Here is a 22,706-nt window from a genome sequence, read left to right on the forward strand (position 1 = left end):
GAGAGGCCCTGGGACCGGTGGCCTTGCTTGGCATTCAGCCACCCATGGAGTAGAGCAGAGACTCGCGGCTGCCCAGGACCCCCAGCTGGGACCTCACTTGCAGCTACAAATGAGGAATCAGAACCCACTTCCAGGGCCTGGGGAGTCTCCAACATGCCTTATTTTGGTTCTGGGAATTTGTTTGGAATGAGGACATAAAATAGGAGAAAAAAGCAATGTTTTCTAAACCAAAACGTCAGACGGATCGTTAACACTACGGTGTGAGAGGATCAGAGACCTGGTGTATACCACATGCCCACAACACGGCCACACTCAACAGGTGCCTCTGAGGGACACAACAGACTACTCTGGGGCCAATGTAAGGCTGTAGCAGGGAGGTTTCCCAAATGATGCAGCCAGATGCAGAATTAACCGGGCCTGTCCTCTTCTAACAGCCAGTCACAATGTCCTCCTGCTCTGGGGCTGTCACTGCCTCCCACCCCACACACGTTCCACCTCTCCACACTGCTGTCCAAATCCTCTGCCAAGAAGGAAATCTGACCAAGGCTTCCTGCCGCCTCTGGGGCAAATCAAAGCCCCAGCAGGGCAGTTGAGGCCCCAGCCCTTCCTTCCCTTTCTGATTCACTTGTCCAGCCAAGCCTGACCCTGTCCCTCTCACCGCTTCTGCCCACAGCAGTGCCTATCTCCTAGATTTCACATGCCTGCCCTGGCCACCCTGTCCTCACCCTGGGACTGCCATCAGTTCTGCTTCTAAGATGCAGAATCTGGGACCAGCAGGGGAAGCGATCCTGCCTGTGAGGCCCGAGCATGGCCCTCCTTGGGGATCCCCAGCGCAGCTATCCAGCCCCGTCAGAGCCCACCAGTTCCTGGGCCCAGTCACAGGGTCCTCCCGTGAGAGCCCCCCAATGCCCAGCCACAGGGCTGTGGACAGCTGGTAGCCGTGGTTCCTGTGGAATAGGAAGGATGGGTCACAGAGAACCACCAGACTGTCCCCAGTGATGTCCCAGTCCCCATCCAGAGCCTGGGGCCCGAGGAGAGGCGGCAGCACAGGAAGGAGGGGCTTCCTGGCGTCTTGGCTGTGGAGCAGTGGGGCAGCTGCATGGGCCTGGGAGCCATGGGACAAGGCCACATCTGACAGCCCGGAAGCCACGCCATGCAGGGCCCCAGGGGAGCCCCCCAGCCGAGCCCAGAGTGGGTGACACGTCCCGGCAGAGAAGAGGCCCAAAGCCCCATCTGCTAGGGAAGTAGAAACTGCTCACACAGCGGCGGGTGCAGCGGGCACCTCTCCTTCCCTTCCCTCAGTGATGAGTCATGTTGCCCCAGCCTCAGCCACCTCACAGGGGACAGGGCTGAGCCACTGCCAGCTCACCCGGCCACTGTGGGAATCAAATGAACCATCATCCGAGAAGGCACTTTGGAAACTTTAAATAATTCAGGAATAACAGACACACGAGTAGAAGAAATTATGCCACAGCCCCCACCTGAGCAGAGACCCCAAAAAGGCCTGTCTTCTGGGATGCCCCTGCCAGTCCTCCTCTCTGCCCACAAGTGACTTCCTCTCCAGCCAAAGACAGGCCTTCCTGTGGGAACCCTCCTGTCTTGTTCCCCTCTGCCTCCTGGCCCTTGAGCACCCCCTCTTTGGCTCCAGTGTGGCAAGTGAAGGCAGTCAGGAGAGCAGAGGTCTCATGGGGTCACTTTCAAGGTAAGCCAAGGCCACCCCAGCCTCACTGGACACTTTTTTTTTTTTTTTTGTAAGACAGGGTCTCACTGTATAGTTGAGACTGACCTGGAACTATGTAGCCCAGGCTGGTCTCGAACTCACAGCGATCCTCCTGCCTCAGCCTCCCAAGTGCTGGGATTACAGGCATGCACCACCACTTCTGGCTTCACTGGACCTTTTTCATTCACTCTGAGCTGTTTGTGCTGAGAGTGACTTGCTTTCCATGACCATAGGCCCATTACTCAGGCACAGGATGGCCACTGGAGATGGAGTCACCTCAGCCTACTGCCAGGTATGCACTCCAGGATGGTTGGCTGGGCACCACAGGGACTAGGAGCCCAGTCACTTCCTGGGAAGGCCTGGGGGGGCCTGCCTGGTGGGCACCGCCCCTCCCTGCCCCAATATGAGGCTGTCCCAGGTCCCTGGACTCCAGGGTACAAGGATGCTGAAGGGTGGGTCCTGGGCATGAGTGGTGGCCCACTCTGATTGGTCCCCCACCCCAGTTTGGACACCTCTAATGGCCCTGTCATCCACATGAAGTTTCCCTGAGAGGAGCAGGCACTGTCAACCACCCAGCCTAGGACAGAGGCCCCATGAGCGGCACTCATCAGCGTGTGGCTACTGAGGGACCTGTGTAGGTCTAGGCAGCAGCCTGGGCTCTGGACACGGCGGTCCGGTCAGCATTCACTTTGTCCCTGGCAGCCTCCCTGTCTTCTCCCTGTGACCTCAGGCTGGGAAAAGGAGACCAGAGCGTTCGGCCCCTCCACCTTCCTGCTGTAGTGTGGGACTCGGCACCTAGGACAGCTGCTGTGCATGGCCCCAGCAGCCACAAGTACCTCGAGGACCTTCTTCCCTCTCCTTATTCTCCAGCCTCTGAGGTAGGAAAGCTGAGGGTACAGTGTAGAGGCGCCCACCCTCCCCACAGAGGCGGAGTCTAATTCTCCACACCTTGTCACAGCAAGTCACAGGGACAGTTCAAACTCTGCAACGGGGTTTTCTCACCTTCTTACTGAGACACCCACAGTTTCCTGTGCTCTACGTTCTCTCTCACTGCAACGATCCTGGCTTGTTCACCCACAGGTGTGTTCCTAGTGGTCTGGGCTGGAGGGGGTGATGGGCCCCATCTCAACCTGGCATCCAAATGAGCTCATACTCCCTTGCTCCAAATGTGTCATAGTCCATTTTCTGTTGCTATAATAGAGCACTGAGACTAGGAATGTATAAAGAAGAGAGGGGTTAAGCTGAGCATGGTGGGATAAACCTGTAATCCCAGCACTGTGGGAGGCTGAAGCAGCAGGATTCCAAGTTTCAGCCCAGCTTGGGCAACTTAGCAACTTAGTGAGAATTTATCTAAAAAAAAAAATTAATAAATAAATAAAAAAGGTTTTTTTGGTTTTTTTTAAGGGCTGGAGACATAGATCAGTGAGAGTTAAAAACCTTGGTTCAATCCCCAGGGCCAAAAAGAAGAAAAAGGAAGAGGGGGGAAGGGGAATAGAGTTTTAGCTCATGGGTCTGGAGCCTGCATCTGAGACCAGCAAGGGCTTTGTGTTGCTTCAACTCAGGGCAGAAAATAGAAGGGAAAGCAGGCAGATGCCTTGGGGAGGGCTTGGACTTCACTCCTAGGAGAAGCCACTAACCCCTCACAAGAGCTCCACTGCCATGGCCCAAATGCCTCCTGGCCCTGCCAGGAGTGGAGAAATTAAGGTTACAACATAGACCTTTTGGTTTTTTGATTCATGTTTGTGTTGTTTTGTTTGAGACAGAGTGCCCCTATTAGTTCAGGCTGGCCTGGAACTCACTACGTAGCTCAGGCTAGCTTTGAAGTCACAGCAATCCTCCTGCCTCAGCCTCCTGAGTGCTGGGATTACAGGTGTGCAACACTATACCCAACTAATACATACCTTTGGGGGACACCCAAACATAGCCAAGCCCTCAGTGGTACCAAAGTGTACAGGTAGAGATTCCATTTGACATGGGACAAGAAACTTAGAGAAAAATAATAAATCATTACTATTTGGAGAAAACATTACTTCCTATCAGGAGAATCTCAGAGAACCATCTGATAAATACTAGAATGAATACAAGAAGTCAGTTTGTTAACCAGATACAAGATGGTACAAAAATAATTGGTTTTTTAGGAAAAATAGATGAGGGCCAGGAATTTAGCTCAGTGGTTCTGCTGCCTGTCTCACAAGCTCAAGGTCCTAAATTCAATCCCCGTACCAAAAAAGAAAAAGAAAAAGATGGAAAAATAGATGAGAAACTGTGAAGCCTTTTGCAATTCACAATAGCAACGGAAGCTACAAGATGCCAAAATCAGCCCAAAGGAATGCGTAAGGCTGTACAGAGATGGCTATAAAACGGGATGGCAAGATACAAAAGAGCTGAGGGTACAGAACATTACCTCCTGTGCCATAACTATCAGGAGCATCTGACAGTGTAAAGGCATTGGCCCTACCAGGCCTCTAGTGCCAAAGTCAGCTTTCTGTTACCAGAGCAAATGCCTGAAAGAATCAGTTTATATGGTGAAAAGGTTCATCTTGGCGCACAGCTTTGGAGGCTGTGGTCTACACTCAGCTGGCCCAGGTGCTTTGGCCCTGGGGTGGCACAACATGCCAGGAGCTTCCTGAGGAGGGCACACCCACTCATATTGTATCCAGGAAGTAAGAGAGGGCAGAGGAAGGGACTTCTGGTGCCCAAAGACCTCCTGCATGGCCTGCTCCCAGAAACATCACTCTGAGGTACAAGCCTTTCATGCATGCGCCTACTAGGGACATTTAAAATCCAAACTCTATCAGGCTTGACAAGCTGGTGTTGAGTTCTTCTGAAAGAGAAAATGCACATGAACAGCAAATAAATTTTTGAAAGTTAAGAACAGAGAGAGAACATATCTCACTTGGTCTAAAAATAAATAATAGCCAATCATGGTGGTACACACCTAAGACCAGCACTCAGGAAGCTGAGGCAGGAGGATTATTGAGAGTCCAAGGGCAACCTGGGCTACATAGTTAGTTCCAGGCCAACGTGAGATAGGTAGCAAGCCCCTGACTCACTATGTAACCCAGGCTGGCCTGGTGCTCAAATTGATCTTCCTGCCTCAGCCTCCTGAGTGCTGGGATTATAGGGGAGTGCCACCTCACTCAGCCAGGGATTTTAAGTGTGGTTCTGACATGGGTACAGAGAAGTAAACCAATAGAACCAATTACGAGTCCAAAAACCAGTTACTGATAAAGGTGTTTCAAATTTACAGCAAAGATCAGATGCTTCAATACATAGTAATGGTGCAATTAGTTATCTGCTTTCTTTAATGGCCTTTTATTTGTTTGGGAGTGGGGTACTGGGGATTGAACCCAGAGCCTCACACATGCTAAGCAAGAACTCTACCACTGAGCTACCCTGGCCATCTACTTTTTAAAAATTTGGACCATATATCATTTATAAAATATTCTCTGTGAGTGGCTTGGTGGTGCACGCCTGTAATCCCAGCACTTGGGAGGCTAAGGCAGGAAGATCACCATGAGTTCAAGGCCAGCCTGGGCTACATAGTGAGATCCTGTCTCAAAAAAAAAAAGCTGGGGATGTAGTTCAGTGGCTCCATGACTGCCTAGCAAGTGCAAGGACCTGAATTTGATCCCTGGTACTGGGGGAAAAAAAAAAGACAAAGTCCAACCACACAGTAAAAATGGGGCAGAGAATAGCAACAAAGAACTCACAGGCCACAGGCTGGGGTGTGGCTGTGAGAAGCACTTGCCTAGCTTGCGTGAGGCCCCAGTTTCCAGCCCAGCTCTGCACACAAAAGGATTCACATGCAGACTAGAAATTCATCTGCTCAGCAAAGCCGGAATCCACAGCCCACCCATGAGTAGTATGATGCTATGACTTGCCCACCAGGCTGGCAGACACTGCTGCCCCAAGGGCCAGGGGACAGGACCTCGCCCCACTGGGTGGGCAGCACTCAGCAGGACCTGTCCCCTGCTGCAGGCACTCGCCCCAGATCCTGCACCCTCTCCTGGGTCTACACTGAGAGGTAGGAAAGTGCACTGTGATGCCAGCGCAGCACTGTGGATGACAGACAAAATGACAAGCTGTACCAAGCCTCTGTTACGAGAGACGGTGAGGTTAGTCTGTGTATGCTGATCTAAAACAAGCTCCCAGCCTAGGGATTTAGCTCAGTGGTTCTAGCGTCTGCCTCGAAAGCGCAAGGTCCCGAGTTCAATCCCCAGTACAAAAAAACAAAACAAAACAAAAAAATAAAATATGTAAATAAAACAAGCTCCCAATCAAAGCAGGGGAAAAGTAAGTTGCAAAATAAGGTCATGACAGATGACATCATTTCAATAAGAGTTACAAAGCAAAAGCTCTACATGCCACACAGGCATTAACATACACGAAAGCCCTGTAGCAGGAAGAGCCTGGTGACAAGCCAGAGAACTTCAGGGACCACCAGGAGGGTGCTAGGAGGTGAGTGAGCTGGGGTCCCAGGGTGAGAGGCCAGGCCGGGGAGGAGGTGGCAGGTGCCAGAGGAGGAGCATCGCAAGGGTCCTGGGCAGCCAAAGGGCTGGGCTCTGACCCAGATGACAGAAGGGCCCCGGAGTTCCTGCAGTGTCCTGCCAGATGCCCTTCCTCCCCAACACCTGTCCCTCCTCTGAGGCTCCCCTTGGGCCTAACTCCAGGAAGCCTTTCCAGATGCCAAGCCAAGCCAGAGCTGCTTGCAGGGCCCCACGGAACCAGCTGGCCTCTGCCTTTCGTGGGCCAAATCCTTACCTCTCAGTGGTCAGTCACTCCGCCCCCCTAGGAGTGGTGGGAGGGACACCACAGCTGCTTCTCTGGCTCCTCCTCCATGGGGGTCAGCTCTTGAGTGTCAGGCCTCCAATGGGGAAGCCAGGAGCCCTCATTAAAAGTGCATCCCAGCTGGGCATGGCTGTCCACACCTGTAATCCCAGCACTCTGGGAGGCTGATACAAGAGGATCCAAAATTTGAGAATCCACTCTGTGCAATTTAACAACTTAATGAGACCTTGTCTCAAAATTTAAAATGAAAAATGGGCTGGGGATATAGTTCAGTGTGAAGATCCTGGTTTCAATCTCCAGTCACTACTGCAGGAAAGAAAAAGAGAGAACAGAATTGTATCCCTTGTCTCCATAAGGCCACATCCTGGCCCATCACCCCAGCCCAGGGTCAGAGTCGGCTCTGGCAGGAAGCCAGGTGGGCTAGGGGAGGCCCCAGAGCACAGGATGTGATGACTCCCACGCAGCCTTGGGTCTTTTTGTGACACCTATAACATACTGCACCAGGTGGCCGTCTCTGCGGGGAGCTACCTTACTCCTCACAGCCCCCGCCACTCACATCCTGTTTCCACCACTCTGACACTGCTGGGCCCCAGCCGGGCCCCCATCACACCTCCTGGATTTTCACCTGGCCTTTCCTGGGGGGCAGGGTGGGCCACATGCCTCTTTTTCTTAGCTCCTTGATATCTCAGTCTGCTCTCCTGAGGGAACAGTTTCAAAGGTGTCCCCTTTGTGGATGCCAGTGCTGAGGTAGAAGAGGATGAGGGAGCAAGGGCGAGGGCCAGGAGAGGCCTCAGTCTGGCTCAGAGCTTTCTTACCACGGCCAAGTCCTACCACCTCAGCCAGGGACCTTGTGCCTCCTGAGCCCCTTCCCTGGGGAGCCCCAGGGGGTGGCCTCACTGGTGCAAGCCAGCAGTCAGGCCACTCCCAGGACAGGCCAGGGAGGCCTTCACCACCCAAATCAGCGTGCAACCTCACCCTAGGCTTCTCCCATCCCCTGCCACAGGCTTCCACCACAGTATCTGTCATTTCTCCTTAACTGACCCAGAAACCTACCCACACCATGAAGCACTTGGGACAAACAGAAAGAAGTGGGAGAGGGCACAGCCTTGCCTGAAAATCATTCTGCCTATTTAGGAGCCCACTCCCCCAGGCAGGAGCCCTGCGCTCCCTACAGAAGTACAGAAAGGGAAACCAAGTCTGGGCCTGACAGGGGATGGGGAACGGAGCGATCCACATCCTGTACCCACCTCAGAGGCCTGGCCCCAATGCTTTCCTGGACTTGGGCAGAGCCAGGTGACCAATTCTGGCCATGGAAGCACCAGTTCTGGCCAAGGCAGTTCAGGCCAGGTGTAGGATTTTAGGCTCACTGTCTGGCTCTGCATGTCAACAGGGCCCCTGTGCCCTCCAGGCCACACGGCAGTAGGCACCAGCCTGTGGCCCTACTCCACCTGTCCGACTTCTGTACTACTTTAGATCCATTAAAGCCTATCAACCCTAGACACCTGCTCTGACCACAGCACCCCAGGGCCTATCATGGCTACCTGATTCCCTGCCAAGCCCAGAACCCCTCCCCTCCTCACCCTTCCAAAAGCCTTACTTACACCCAGCTGTCAATGCCCAAAGAAAGACTCACCAACAGCTCAGTCCCTGCCATTCACACCCTCTCCTTCCTGCCTTGAGCCCCTCTTGGATCTTTAGCCACTGGGCCTGTGCCCACTATGCCCAGTAGACAAAGCTGGTAATCACAAAGTAAACGATAACATGGGCGCCTACCTCACAATGCACACAGTACTTCCCTAATGGAAAAAATGATCAAGCTAAGAGGTGAACATGTACAATCACGATGGATGTTACCACATCAGAATTAAAGATCTTCATTCAATAAACACCACCAGACAGAGTCTACAGAAAGGTGATGAATTGGAAGAAAAATGTTTGTAATGGTCAAAACCTGGCAAAGGTTATTATGTACATTGAATTTCATAAATAAAATAAAATATCAAGGAATTTTGTTCTGGTATATACTAGAAATTTTTCCAAATCAAAAAGAAAACTAAGCCAGGTATAATGGGTATGTACCAGCACTCTAGGAGGCTGAGGCAGGGAGATTGTAAATTCAAACTCAGCCTAAGCAACTTAATGAGACCTTGTCTCAAAATAAAAATAAAAAAGGATTAGGGATACAGCTCAGTGGGAAAGTCCTGGGTTCAACCCCCAGTACCACATACACAAAAAAATTCTGAAAAGCTATAAGATACTGCTTTATAAGTCCACATGGATAATACCAAGTATTGGTGAGACTATAGGAAAAACAATATAGCAGAATTGAGTCCAAAAAAATATTCTGGCTGTGTGTTAGCAAAATCTTTCTGTCTCTCAGGCCAGGGATTTAGCTCAGTGGCACCGCTCCTGCCTGGAAAGTGCAAGGTCCTGTGTTTGATCCCCAGTACCAAAAAAACAAACAAACCAAAAAAACAAAAAACAAACAAAAACTTTCTGTCTCTTAATGCTTTAACCTTTTCAAAAAAAGGTACAAAGAGGGCCAGGGATTTAGCTCAGTGGTTGCGCTGCCTGCCTTGTAAGTGCAAGGACCCGAGTTCAGTCCCCAGTACCAAAAAAAAAAAAAAAAAAGGTACAAAGAAACCTTTCGTGTAAGGCATATGGGAGAGGGAGGAGGGGGAAAAGTAGCAGAAAGAGAATCAAACTGCTACTCTGCCTCATATGAAACAACATGCAGTGTGAATACATATGTGATAAATAGAACAAGGCATAACTGGAAACATCCTACATGTCAGCTGTGACCCTCACCTTACACCATATGTAAAAATTCACAGGAATAGATTGCTGACCTAATTGTAAAACCTGAGACTGTAATTGTAGAGTAGAAAAACATAAATGAAAATAGTTCCATCTTTAAATTACAAAAAGGCTTCCTAGAACACAAAAAGCATCAATAAAAAATGATAAATTAGACCATCAAAATTAGAAAGTTTTGCCTTTTGAAAGACAAAAATAAAAAAAACTAAAAAAGAACGTCACAGATAAGAAAATATTACCAACACATCTATTATATAAAGGACTTTCTCTCAAAATATATAAATATTTAAGATGTGTTATACATATGTACCAACTCCCCTTGATGAGTGCACTACCAACATGTCTTAATACAAATAAAAATTTAAAAAAGAAGAAAGCCAAGCTGGGCATGGTGGCTCACGCCTGTAATCCCAGCACACGGGAGGCTGAGGCAGGAGGATCACTGCGAGTTTGAGACCAGCCTGGGCTACATAGTGAGCTCCAGGTCAGTCTCAACTATATAGTGAGATCCTGTCTCAGAAGACAAACAAAACAAAATGAACAGAATGTGGATAATAGAAGCCCCACCCTGGGTGTAGGTGACACCATCCAAAAGGCTTCTAGCCTGGATGGAATAAAAGGGAAAGAGGGGCTGCTGCTTGCTACTTCCTGCCTGATCTGCCATGGGCTGTTTCTCCTCTGCCATATAGTCCTGCTTTGGAGTCAGGTATGGACTGAAATCTCTGCAGAGTGTGTACCAAAATAAACCTTCCCTCCCTTAACTTTGGGTATCAGATATTTTGTCTCAGCAACAAGAAAAGTAACTAAGACAGCATTATTAGTCATTTGGAAAGTGCAAATCAAAACCACAATGAGATGCCACTTCACACTGGGATAGAAAAAAAAAGAAAAACAATAACAACTGTTATTGAGGACATGGAGAAATTGAAACTCATAAATTGCTGCAGGTAAGGCTGCTGATAAAACGGTAAATTGCTCTGGAAAATAGTTTGGTGGTTCCTCAGAAAGTTAAACATAGCATAAAGCTGGGTATGATGGTGCACATCTGTAATCCCAGCATTTGGGAGGCCAAGGCAGGAGGATCACTGTGAAGCTGAAGCCAGCCTGGACTACATGGTGAGTCCAAGTCCTAAACTACATATGTCTCAAAAATATGACCCTGTCTCAAAAAGAAAAAAAAATCAAATACAGAATAACCATATGACCCAGCAATTCCACTCCTACTTATACCCGAGAGTGGTAAACATGTCTATATAAACATTTATATACAAATATTTATAATGATATCATGAATAATAGTCACGAAATGCAAATAACCCAAAAGTTCAGCAGCTAATGAATGGGTAAATAAAATGTAGCATAGCCATCCAGGTGAGTACTACTCCATAAAGAGGGATACATATTGATATGTGCTGCAAAGGGATAAATCTTAAAAACATTTCATTAAGTAAAAAAAATTTCAGTCACAAAAGACCATATATCTTATGACTCATTCAGATGAAATGTCCAGAATGGGCTTCCAGGAGTGACTACTAGCAGTTCCAGGGGTCTGGAAAGATCATGAGAATATTTGGGCATTAAATGGTGGTGACTGTGTGCAACCTTGTGCATATGCTTAGAACATTAATGAAGGTGTACTGTAAAGGATGAATATTGTGGTATGTGAATTATATCTTAATTGTTCAAAAAAGAAGAAAACAATAGAAATACGTTTACAATGTAAAAAAACAAGCAACCCAATAAAAACTTAGTAAGGTGCTTCTGGGCCTGGTGGTGTGTGCTTGTAATCCCAGCACTCTAAGAGGCTGAGGCAGGAGGATTGCAAGTTTGAACCCAGTGTGTACAGTTTAGCAAGACTCTTGTCTCAAAATTTTTAAATGGGCTAGAGGGCCAGAGGTTTATCTCAGTGGCATTGTGACTGCCTCAGAAGCACAAGATCCTGAGTTCAATCCCTACTACAAAAAAGTCACTTTTTCCGGGCATGGTGTCACATGCCTATAATCCCAGCACTTGGGAGGCTGAGGCACAAGGAGTGGGAAAAATTCATAGCGAGTTCAAGGCCAGTTTGGATTACATAGTGAGACCATGTCTCAAAAAAAAAACAAACCCAAAACAGAAAAACAAATTTTGGGTTTACAAATGGACTGGAGCTTATTGTGAAGGCCCCTGGGTTCAATACCTAGTACCCCCAAAGAGCAAAAAAGCAAGACAAAGGTGGACAAGCTGTCCTCTTACTTTAGGCAAATTGTGAATAAATTCATTTTTCCTTTTTAAAAAATGAGCAAGAAAGTTCAAATGACACTTCAAGATGTATGACTGCCGGTAAACACAAATGAAGATGTCCAACATCATCGGTTACTACAGAGATGGAAGTTCAAGCTACAGTGAGGAGACTGACCCTAAGAAGCCTGGGTGAGGTGACAGAGGGACTGGAACTTGCACAGGTCACTAGTGGGGACATAAAAGGCTCCAGCACTTTGGAAAACAGCGTGGCAATTTCCTAAAAACACTTCAATAGTCTCCTACCATACACCCCAGCTATTTCATCCCTAGGTTTTTACCCAAAACACCCAGAATATACATCTGCACAAAGACTTACACAGACACGTTTAGGACAGATTTCCTGCAAAAGCAGGCATTACCAACCCAGGGGTCCCCCACTAGGTGCACCAATATCCTGAGATGCACCTGCTCGAGGAGCAGCCCCCCCCACTACCGCAAAGAAGGGGTACTGGAAAACCAGCATGGGGGAATCATAATCACTATGCCTTAAAAAGGAACATGTCAGGCATGGTACTGCACACCTGTGACCCCAGCCTTCAGGAAGCTGAAGCAGGAGGATGCCCAAGTGTTTGAGGCCAGCCTGGGCTACACAGTGAGACCCTGTCTCATAAAACCAAAGTGTGCTGGGATTTAGCTCAGTGGTGATGCCACTTGCCTCGCAAGCGCAAGGATCCAAGTTCAATCACCGGTACCCCCCCCAAAAAAAAACCCAAAAGACACAAAGTGAGTGTGTGTGTGTGTGTGTGTGTGTGTGTGTGTGTGTGTGTAGAGGTCACACAGTAGGATTCCATTCATATAAAAATTCTAGAAGATGCAGGCTCTCTAGTGGTAGAAGACAGACCAGTGGCTGGGTGGAAACAGGTACAGAAAGAGAGGTACACAGGGACACAGAGAGCTGTTGTGGGTAATGAAATAAGCCTTATCTATGGATTCATCCAGTACTGGGGGTGGAACCCAAGGCTGTCACACTGAGATACATCCCAGCCCATTTTTTATTGTGAGACAGGAACTTGCTAAATTGCCTATTATCAACAACCTTGAGCATGAAGAGGAAATACTCAACAAACGGATGTCCTGGGTATTAAAAAATCACAAAACAGGTCCGGGGATTTAGCTCTACCCCAGCCTTCAGGAAGCTGAAGCAGGAGGATGCCCAAGTGTTTGAGGCCAGCCTGGGCTACATAGTGAGACCCTGTCTCATAAAACCAACGTGTGCTGGGATTTAGCTCAGTGGTGATGCCACTTGCCTCGCACGCGCAAGGATCCAAGTTCAATCACCGGTACCCCCCACAAAAAAAAAACCGAAAAGAAACAAAGGAAGTGGGTGGGTGTGGGGGTGGGGGGGTGTGTGTGTGTAGAGGTCACACAGTAGGATTCCATTCATATAAAAATTCTAGAAGATGCAGGCTCTCTAGTGGTAGAAGACAGACCAGTGGCTGGGTGGAAACAGGTACAGAAAGAGAGGTACACAGGGACACAGAGAGCTGTTGTGGGTAATGAAATAAGCCTTATCTATGGATTCATCCAGTACTGGGGGTGGAACCCAAGGCTGTCACACTGAGATACATCCCAGCCCATTTTTTATTGTGAGACAGGAACTTGCTAAATTGCCTATTATCAACAACCTTGAGCATGAAGAGGAAATACTCAACAAACGGATGTCCTGGGTATTAAAAAATCACAAAACAGGTCCGGGGATTTAGCTCAGTGGTTCCTCCACCTGCCTCACAAGCACAAGGTCCCAAGTTCGATCCCCCACAAAAAAAAAATCACAAAACAGAAATTGAAAGCTCAATATAAAGGGTAGAAGATAAAGATAAAAGAAAGCCCCAGAAAGGAGAGCAGGGAAACAGCAGGTTGAAAAAAACAGCCAAAAAACAACAACAAAAAAGCCCAGGAAGGTCAAGTTCTGAATAACAGAAGAACTGAAAGAAAGGAGAAAAAAATGAAATAATTCAAGGAAATCCTTCTGGGAGTGGTGGTGCACACCTGTGATCCCACTCGGAAGGCTGAGGCAGCCTGGGCCACACAGTGAGTTCAGGGTCAGCCTGAACTACACAGTAAGACTCTGTCTCTGTCTCAAAACAAAACAAAAAAGTTTAAGAAAATACTCCAGAACTAAGACATGTGAATTCACAAATGAAGGCCCAGTTATATGACAAAGATTAACTGCAACTCAAACTGGAAACAAAGACATATCACAAACTTGGGGACAGGAGGGTGGGACAAAAAGTCAGGAATCAGATTTTTTTTTTTTTAGGACAGGGTCTTGCTGTGTTGTCCAGGCTGGTCTCATGCAATCATCCTGCATCAGCCTCCTGAGTAGCTGGATCTATGGGCATGCACCACAGAGGCTGGTTTGACTTCACCAAAATCCTTTTTTCTTTTTCTTCTTTTTTTTTTTGGTACTGGAGATCAAACTCAGGACCCTGCACTTGCCAGGCAAGCTCTGTGCCACTGAGCTAAATCCCTGTCCCTCCCAAAATTCTAAAGAAAAACAATTTCCAACTGCTATTTCTTTTCTTTTCTTCTTCTTCTTTTTAAAAATAAGCCTAGCATTAGCTGAGCATGGTGGCGTATGCCTGTAATCCCAGCACTCGGGAGGCTGAGGCAGGAGGATCACTGAGAGTTCGAGACCAGCCTGGGCTACATAGTGAGTTCCAGGTCAGTCTCAACTACATAGTGACACCCTGTCTCAAAAAAACAAAAAACAAACAAACAAGCCTAGCATTAGAGTTTAGCACTTCTAACTTGTCCTAAAATCACTGAAGCAAAAATCATAAAATACTCTGCTTTCCTTAAAAGCCCTCCAAACACACACACAAAAAAAACTATTTGTAGAAAAAAATGGTTTTGAACATGGGATGAAACAAAATAAATTCAAAACTTACAGATCAGGGTTAGCTCTATCACTCATCTCTTTAAAAAGTTTATGAATCTCCAGTCAGAGCCAGCAGGGTACATCAAGCATCTCTTTCCTGAAATGTCACCCATGCTTTCCAAATGGACCGCATGGCTCAAACTGCCTTGGAATGTCCTCAGCAGGCCCTGTCATCTATAGGTAACAGAGTAAAGCCCCAGAGTCCTTTCTTTCCAATGAACAGGGGCAGAAGGGACAAAAGCGACAGAAGGGACCATTCAAACTCCCTCTTCTTTCCTCTGGCTTGTGGTCCACCCCCCTTGCCTCCTCCAAAGCCACCTCACCCTCCAAAACCTCCCAGTCTCTGCCTCCAAATTGGCCTCAGCCACCTCTGCCGCCACCTAGGCTCCTGGAGCCTATTTCACCCTCTGGTCCAGTCTTAGGTACAGTGGACCCTTGACTTACAAACTCAGTTTGCTCATGAAGGCTGATTGTAACTCAAGTTGGTCAATTGAGCCTCAGGCTCCTCTACATGCCTTCCAAGTCCCTCTCCTATATACAGGCAGATCTCACTGTCCTTAGAGAGACATTGGCCCAGGATTTCTCAATGAACCCCGCACAGGAGAGGATGTTGTAATGTTCCTTCCAGAGCTCTTTAAGGGTTCCTGTATCTGAGACCATCTGGAAGCACAAAGTGGCCAGCATTCAGCTTGTAACTCAAGACTTTGGCTATAAGTTAAAACTAAAATTCTGCTTGTAACCCAAGTTGTTCGAGTCAGGCTGGTCTTAACTCAAAGGTCCAATGTAACTGTTTTTGTCAATTTCACATCTTCCACCGCCTCCTTGTTGCTTGGCGTCTTCCTCATTGTTGAAGTCTACAGAACCAAAGCCCTTGGAGGAGCCGGTTCCTGGTCAGTAACTATCCTTGCCCCAATAGAACCATCAAATGATTTCTTTCCTCTCTCCTCAGACAGACCCTAGACACACAGGGCCTCTTGTGTGAGATGACCCCCTGGGTCCTTGCTGCTCCAGTCTGAAGGTCCTGCCCACGGTCCCCCCCCCTTTTTTTTTGGTACCGAGATCGAACTCAGGACCTTGCACTCAGCAGCACCACTGAGCTAAATCCCCAGCCCCAGAGTTAAAGCTTCTTGAGCCTCTTCACACGAAGGGAATTCTATGACCTCGCACCCCTTAGATTTGCTGTTTTGGTTCTGAAGCACTGGGATAAAAGTTGTCTTCTCAGATACTCCCTGAAGAGTTTCTTCTGTTAGGCTGTAGGAGAGGTTGCTTAAAATAAGAGATTTTCATTCCCCACTCCAGCTGCTGTTCTGTCCACCTCTGTAGTCTTGACTGACTTCTCTCACAATGCAGCAAAGGGGAACAGATTGCCCATCGAGCTCTCTTCCCTGCTCTTCTTCAAAGGGTTTCTCTGTATCAGCTTCAACCTTAAATTCAGTCTAAGCAACCCCTGTACCTTCCTGTCCTCACTGACTTTGACTTCTGTGGCATCTTCAAACACTTCTTTCAATTTATCCTGAGTCACTTTGGAAGGAAGACTTTTGGCCTAAAATGTCCTTGCATCTCCATCTTCCGTGCTGTCTTTTCCTTTGGGTTTCTTTAGTTTTTTATTTATTTTGGTTTTTTTAGACAGGGTCTCATTATGTAGTTGAGACTGACCTGGAACTCACTATGTAGCCCAGGATGGTCTTGAACCGCAATCCTCCTGCCTCAGCCTCCCGAGTGCTGGGATTATAGGCGTGCACCACCACACCTGGCCTGGGTTTCTCTAGTTTAATTTCACCATCAAAGATTTTTAAACTAGTGAGTTCCAAGGCCTTTCCCAGGTCTTCAGCAAAATCAAAGTGCACATAGCTAAACTTCCAATCTTGATATCTGTAGCAGAGAGAACACTTTTTTTTTGGGGGGGCACCAGGGATCAAACTCAGGTCCTTGTGCTTACAAGGCAGGCAGCAGAACCACTGAGTTAAATCCCCGGCCCTGGAGAAATCACTTTTAGCAAAAACTTCACTGATGCCAAGTTTTAATTGAGGAGCAGATTGATTATCATTCAGATTTCCAAGGAAGAGATTGAAAGCTGCAGTTGTTTCTGGTGCCTTCCATTTTCTGATTCTTGGCTTCAGGAGCTGCCTTCTGTTTGATCATTTCCTTCTTTCATTTCCCAGGTGCTTCTCTGACAGGCTCTTCTTCCACCTCATCATCTTTATCCTTCTCCTCAGCCACGTTCTTGGCTTTTGTATCAGTGGCTTTGGCAGGAGCTTTGTTTGGCTGGTGCAGACTCCGTACCTTCTTCAGAGTTGTCTTCCTCCTCTTCCTCTTCCTCCTCAAAGCTGTCTTTCTCTTTGGTGCTTTGCCATTCTTTACCCACTTGGCTGGGGCGACAGCATCCTTCTCACCAGGGGCTGCTACCACAGCTTTGCCCAGTGCAGCTCCCAGAACGTGTGGCGACTGCCTTGGTTGGTGTCAGTCTTCTTGGCTGGCATGGCTGCTGCTGCCTTCTTGCCTGAGACAACAGATGTGTGGCAACTGTAATCTTTTTGGTTGGGGAAACCACTGTTTTTCTTCATTGTCTGATAGCTCCTCATCACTACCTTCTTCTGCCTACTTTGGGGGAAGTGCCATCTTCTTGGGGTCACCTTGGTTTTCACCAGCCTTTGTAAACTTCACCATAATGGTGGCTTGCAATGGCAAGTGTGTGGTCGGAGAGGGGTGCATTGGGGCACCTCAGTGCTATCAACAGCAGCTGCAGGTACTGAGGACACAGGAGTATGTGCGCCTGGCAGCCAGCAACAGCCAGAGACTCTCCAACTGCTATTTCTGTATGCAGCTGAATTATCCAACATAGCAGGATCTCTCAAGTGGTGGCTCAGTGAACCCTTTCTCCTTGGGCAATCAATGAGGAACACACCAAGAAAAAAGAGGAGAGGAGACCCAGGGAGCATGGGCAGAGCAAGAAGGAGACCCAAGTGGAGGGAAAGGACACCATCTTCCCAGATGACCTCAGCATGTGGGACCGGCACACCCGCTGCTCCTGAATAGTGCGGGTTCCAAGTGGCCAAGAGGGTGGGGTTGGATTAATTGCAAGAAAACAATAAACTAGACAAATGAGAAGCCCTTGCTGCTCTAGAAAAACAAAACATTGCACAAGGCAGGAGTCCAGGTGTCTGTCTAGTCTGTGAGTCACAGTGCAAGTGCTGAACAGCCATGGTGTGATTAGCTCTGAATTTTCTGGGAGGAGGGGGATGGATGCAGGGAGGGGAAGGACTCAGGAGAACCTGATTTTAATGTGCATGTCATGCCCAGGGAAGGCTGACACTTGGCTGTGTCCCAGAGGGGGAAGAAGGCATCACACCAAACTTGTAAGAACTGCTTTTTTTTTTTCAGTTTTTTGAGACAGGGTCTCACTATGTAGTTGAGACTGACCTGGAACTCACTATGTAGCCCAGGCTGGTCTTGAAATCACAGTGATCCTCCTGCCTCAGCCTCCTTTGTGCTGGGATTACAGGTGCGAGCCACCATGCCCAGCAAGAACTACTTTTAAAAAACAAAACAAAGAGGGCCAGGGATTTAACTCAGTGGTTCTGCCACCTGCCTTGTAAGTGCAAGGTCCTGAGTTTGATCCCTGGTACCAAAAAACCAAATAAACAAAACAAAGAAACTATGTACATGACTATTTGGATAAAGCTACAAGGAAAAAATGTGTACAGACCTTTATAAGGATAGAAAAAGTGATACTGACTTCCTGGGTTGTATGGATGAGACTTTTTCTTTTTCTTTCTTTGCAGTACTTTTCTTACAGTACTGGGGACTGAATTCAGGGCCTTCCCAGTGAACTACATCCCCGGCCCTTTTTAATATTTTTATTTTAAGACAAGATCTCCCAGGGCTGGGGATTTAGCTTAGTGGCATCACACCTGCCTTACAAGTACAAGGTCCTGAGTTGGATCCTTGGTACCAGAAAAAGAAAAAAAAAAAAGATCTTCCTAAAATGCTAAGTTGCCCAGGCTGAATTTGAATGTGATCCTCCTGCTTTAGGCTAGGATTACAGAAGTGACACTGCCTCCAGCTTTTTGAAATTTTTTTATGTTTTATAAATGGATATGTGCATTGCTTTAGTAATCACTGAATCATCAGTGGGAGAAACAAAGGCCAGGGAGGCAGAGCATGTTCTCGGGGATGCAGAGCTGGAGCAAATGTGCCCAGCAATGGCTCAGTGGCCCGTGAAGACGGTCACGGGTCACACCAGCCGGCCGCGTGGGTTGAGGCGCCACTGGTCACGGGTGCTGAGCTAATTCGTTCTCCTCTGGTGTCATCTCCTTGCTGCTTCATCCTTTTGGAAGTCATTAAGCACATCGGGTACTCAGCAATCCCTGCCTATTGCCACGTCCGTGTCCTGACCAGGCGCTGAAACACAGCCGATGAGCACAGCTACGACAGGAGGGCAGGAGCCTCCAGTCTTAGCTCCCAGTCCTGGTTGGGTCTGGACAAGCTGACCTAGACTGGAAATTCCATTGTCACCAGAAGTAGGAAGGCAGATCGATGCTGCACCTTGTTACCTCCAGCTGGGTTATCTGTCTGTCCTCCATAAAAACACCCTGGTCACCTTGGGGGAGCCCATAAATGTCCCAGGTGCCCAAAGAGACAAACCCCTCTTCCCACCAACGTCCTTTCCACCCACACAGGCTGTGGTCGTCTGACCTGCTTCCTCCCATTTATTCACAGGATGTAAATTGAGGCCAAGACCCATATGGACCTGTCCTGTCAGCAGCCTGGGAGGGGAGCGGTCTCAGCCCTGGCACAGCACTGCCCCCTGCTGCCCCACCCTGAAGCAGCAGGCCACATGAGCGGTGGGAAGTCTTTCAGGACTCAGGCTGGGACAAGCAGTCTCCAGACATTATTTCGTTTTTGTTTGCGACAGGGTCTCACTATGTAGTCCAGACTGACCTGGAACTCACTATGTAGCCCAGGCTGCTCTCGAACTCACAGAGATCCTCCTGCCTCAGCCTCCCAAGTGCTGGGATTACAGGCAAACCACCACACCCAGGCCCAGACACTATTTCGAAAAATTTTTTCCTCTATTAGTTTTCTACAGATCTCTCCATGCTATGGGTTGAACTGTGTTTCCCTGAAATTCACGTGTTAAAGATTTAATCCCCGATATCCTAAAATGTGAAACAAGGCACAGTCATTCTGGAACAGGGTAAAACCAATGTCCTTACAAAGCAGGATTTGGACAGGACACATACACAGGACTATGGAGGCAGAGATCAGATGATGCTTCTAGACCCAAGGGTTCCCAAACATTGCCAGCAATCTCTAGAAGCTGGGAGAGGAGCCTGGAATATTCTCCCTTCAGTCTTCAAAAATCAACCAATGGTTCCCACTCCATCTCAGACTTCCCACCTCAGAACCTCAGGAAGACTCAAATTTGTGTCATTTAAGCCACTCAGTCTCTAGTGCCTTGTTGGCAGCAGCTAGTTACTAACACACCCCTCCCAGGATGCCTCAAGGTAATTAAGAGTATTTTTCAGGATATACATTGTGAATTTGAAAGATTTCAGCAAAATCTTTGCCAGGAAATTGCACAGTGAAAATGAAAACATTGGATTCCGGCGGACCAATGTGTGGGACCCAGGCAGACCAGGGAAGAGCTGTGTGACATGGGCAAATCTTCAGCCTTTGAACTTCATGATGAAAAGTACTTTCCTCAATGCCCTCTGCAGTAACTTCCGTTAGACCCAGCATTTGTTCAAAGAGTGAATGCAGCCCTCACTAGACAGACGCAATCTGAAACACACTTGCACCCACACCCTGACAGGGACCCCAAGCCCCAACAAGCAGAGAACACTGGAAAAGCCCCATCTGGCCATCTAAGCGCTCACTGGGACTCAGGGGAGGTCATGGACAACAGGGCAGAGCAGATGCCCCCGATCATACCGTTACCACAGACCCCTGACGCTGGGTTCCCGTGTGCTTTATTCACTTATAGCAGAGCTGACCCTGGTCCAGCTATCAAGGCCTGACTCACGCTGCAGGCCCGCTTCTTAAAGCATTTGTGCCATAAATGGCGAGGCCCTGAGTCCCATCAAGGCTGGTCTCTGCCATGTTGGGTTTCTGAGCCCAGAAGACTGAAGGTCAGGGCCTGGGACACAGCCTGCTCAGGCCCAGCTATGCTGCAGTCACCTCAGCATGCACCCTTTGTCCCAAAGCTTCCACATACTTGCCACTTCCCTATCTTCTGATGGAAAGAGAGAGTGGTCAGAGCAGGCAACAGAAGCACAGGACTCGTGTTCAGAAAGTAGAAGCAGGACTGGGTAGAAAAAGACATCAACAAGAGTGGGACACAAAAGACCCGAAATGAGGCAGAAGTATACAGGCCTGAGAGTGCAACTGCCGGCCCGGAGGCCACGGAGGGCGCAGTTCTGACAGACGGCTGCCACAGATCAGGGAGCCAAGGGTCCTTAGGGCTCCCACAGACAGGGTGTGATCCAAGCAACTGGCTTGATGTGGGTACCGAGGGAAATTCTACAATATCCACTCAAGGCGATTTACTGAAACTAGTGGCATTTTTACCTTTTACAACTGAAACTGTCAGTCTTTTGAAGTGACTGAAAGTTACTTTTTGTCTCTCATTTGATAAAATCTGCCTGTTGTCCCCGTTTCTACTCTTTTTGCCACCAAAATTACCTCAAATCTTAACTGGGCACAAAGATGATCAAACAGATGTAGACTGAGATGGTGTGCATAGAGGGGACGTTTTCCTTCCCCTTGCTGTCCCCAGAGGGGACCAGACATGATGGCATGCTGTGGAGGACTCAGGGGCCCTGGGAGCACCACGGTGCCCTTTCTGGTTCTCACCTTTCAGGGGACAGAGGGGCCCACATTTGAGGAAGAACAGTGACACGCTGTTCCAGGAACAGCAACAAGAAAAAACAAGGCAGTTTAACAACTGTCTTGAGTGCTAGGTCTCGGAATTGGTCTAAGTACACGTGACTCTTGCACATGGGTCTGAAATGTGGGTTCGTGTGTATGTGTGTGCATTGTGTGCCTCTGTATTGGAATGTGACCATTTGAAAAGAGCTCAGATGAAATTCATGGCTTAGAAACACTGAAAAAGAAAAATGTCATGAATAAATAAATATATATATATATATATGTGTGTGTGTGTGTATACATATATATATATATATAGTCATATTTACTAAGACATACACAAATTATAGTTAAAATGTATCAAAATGTCCATGCACAGTGCACACACACCACCACTCAGTGAACAGAAACACAACAAACCAAAGGTCCTAATGTAGCATCCAATCACAGCTGTCACTGTAGTGACTGCTGCCACCTCCTGTTGCCCCTGGGATGGCCCCAGTGTTGAATCTGCCTGAAATGCCCGGTGACATTGGTCACTAGGTGAGCAGGATCTCTAGGAAGTGATGTACTGCAGTAACAAAGTGACCTCTTGTTCTTTCACGGTTTTCACTGTAACACACGTAACATACAAAACACGTGTACATCAGCTCTGCTACCCATAGGCTTCTAGTCAACAGCAGGCTAATGTTTTGGGGGAGTCAAGTTACATGTGGGTTTTCAACTGCACAGGGCACTGCCCCAATCTGAGCTGTTTGAGATCTCCTGTGCAATATTAATTCTCACAGGAACCCAACAAGGTGGACATTCTTACTCCTTTCACAGATGAGGAAAGACACAGGTCCACTACCTTGTACAAGGCCACTCTCAGCTCCAGGTCCGCAGCCTGGCCTTTCAGCCACTTCCCCAGTGCTTCCCAAGTACAGTGGACCCTTGACTTACAAACTCAATTCTTTCTCAAGGCTGGTTGTAACTCAAGTTGCTCAATTGACAGCCTTCAAAGACTCTCCTGTATGGGCAGATAGATGAGGAAAGACACAGGTCCACTACCTTGTACAAGGCCACTCTCAGCTCCAGGTCCGCAGCCTGGCCTTTCAGCCACTTCCCCAGTGCTTCCCAAGTACAGTGGACCCTTGACTTACAAACTCAATTCTTTCTCAAGGCTGGTTGTAACTCAAGTTGCTCAATTGACAGCCTTCAAAGACTCTCCTGTATGGGCAGATCTCTGTCCTTAGAGAGACATTGGCCCAGGATTTCTCAATTGACCCCACACAGAAAAAGATGTTGCAATGTTCCTTCCAGAATCCTTTAAGGGTTCAATTTGCATGTGAGACCATCTGGAAG

The 22,706-nt window shown here is 48.0% G+C and overlaps 1 pseudogene; it reads right to left on the reverse strand.

The window, feature by feature from the left end:
• Positions 1 to 721: 721 nt before the first annotated feature.
• Positions 722 to 20,594, reverse strand: LOC104872031 (annotated as a pseudogene).
• Positions 20,595 to 22,706: the final 2,112 nt, after the last annotated feature.

The sequence above is a fragment of the Fukomys damarensis genome, unplaced genomic scaffold, assembly GCF_012274545.1.
Source record: "Fukomys damarensis isolate Sample0158 unplaced genomic scaffold, DMR_v1.0_HiC HiC_scaffold_9, whole genome shotgun sequence".
Lineage (NCBI taxonomy): Eukaryota > Metazoa > Chordata > Mammalia > Rodentia > Bathyergidae > Fukomys > Fukomys damarensis.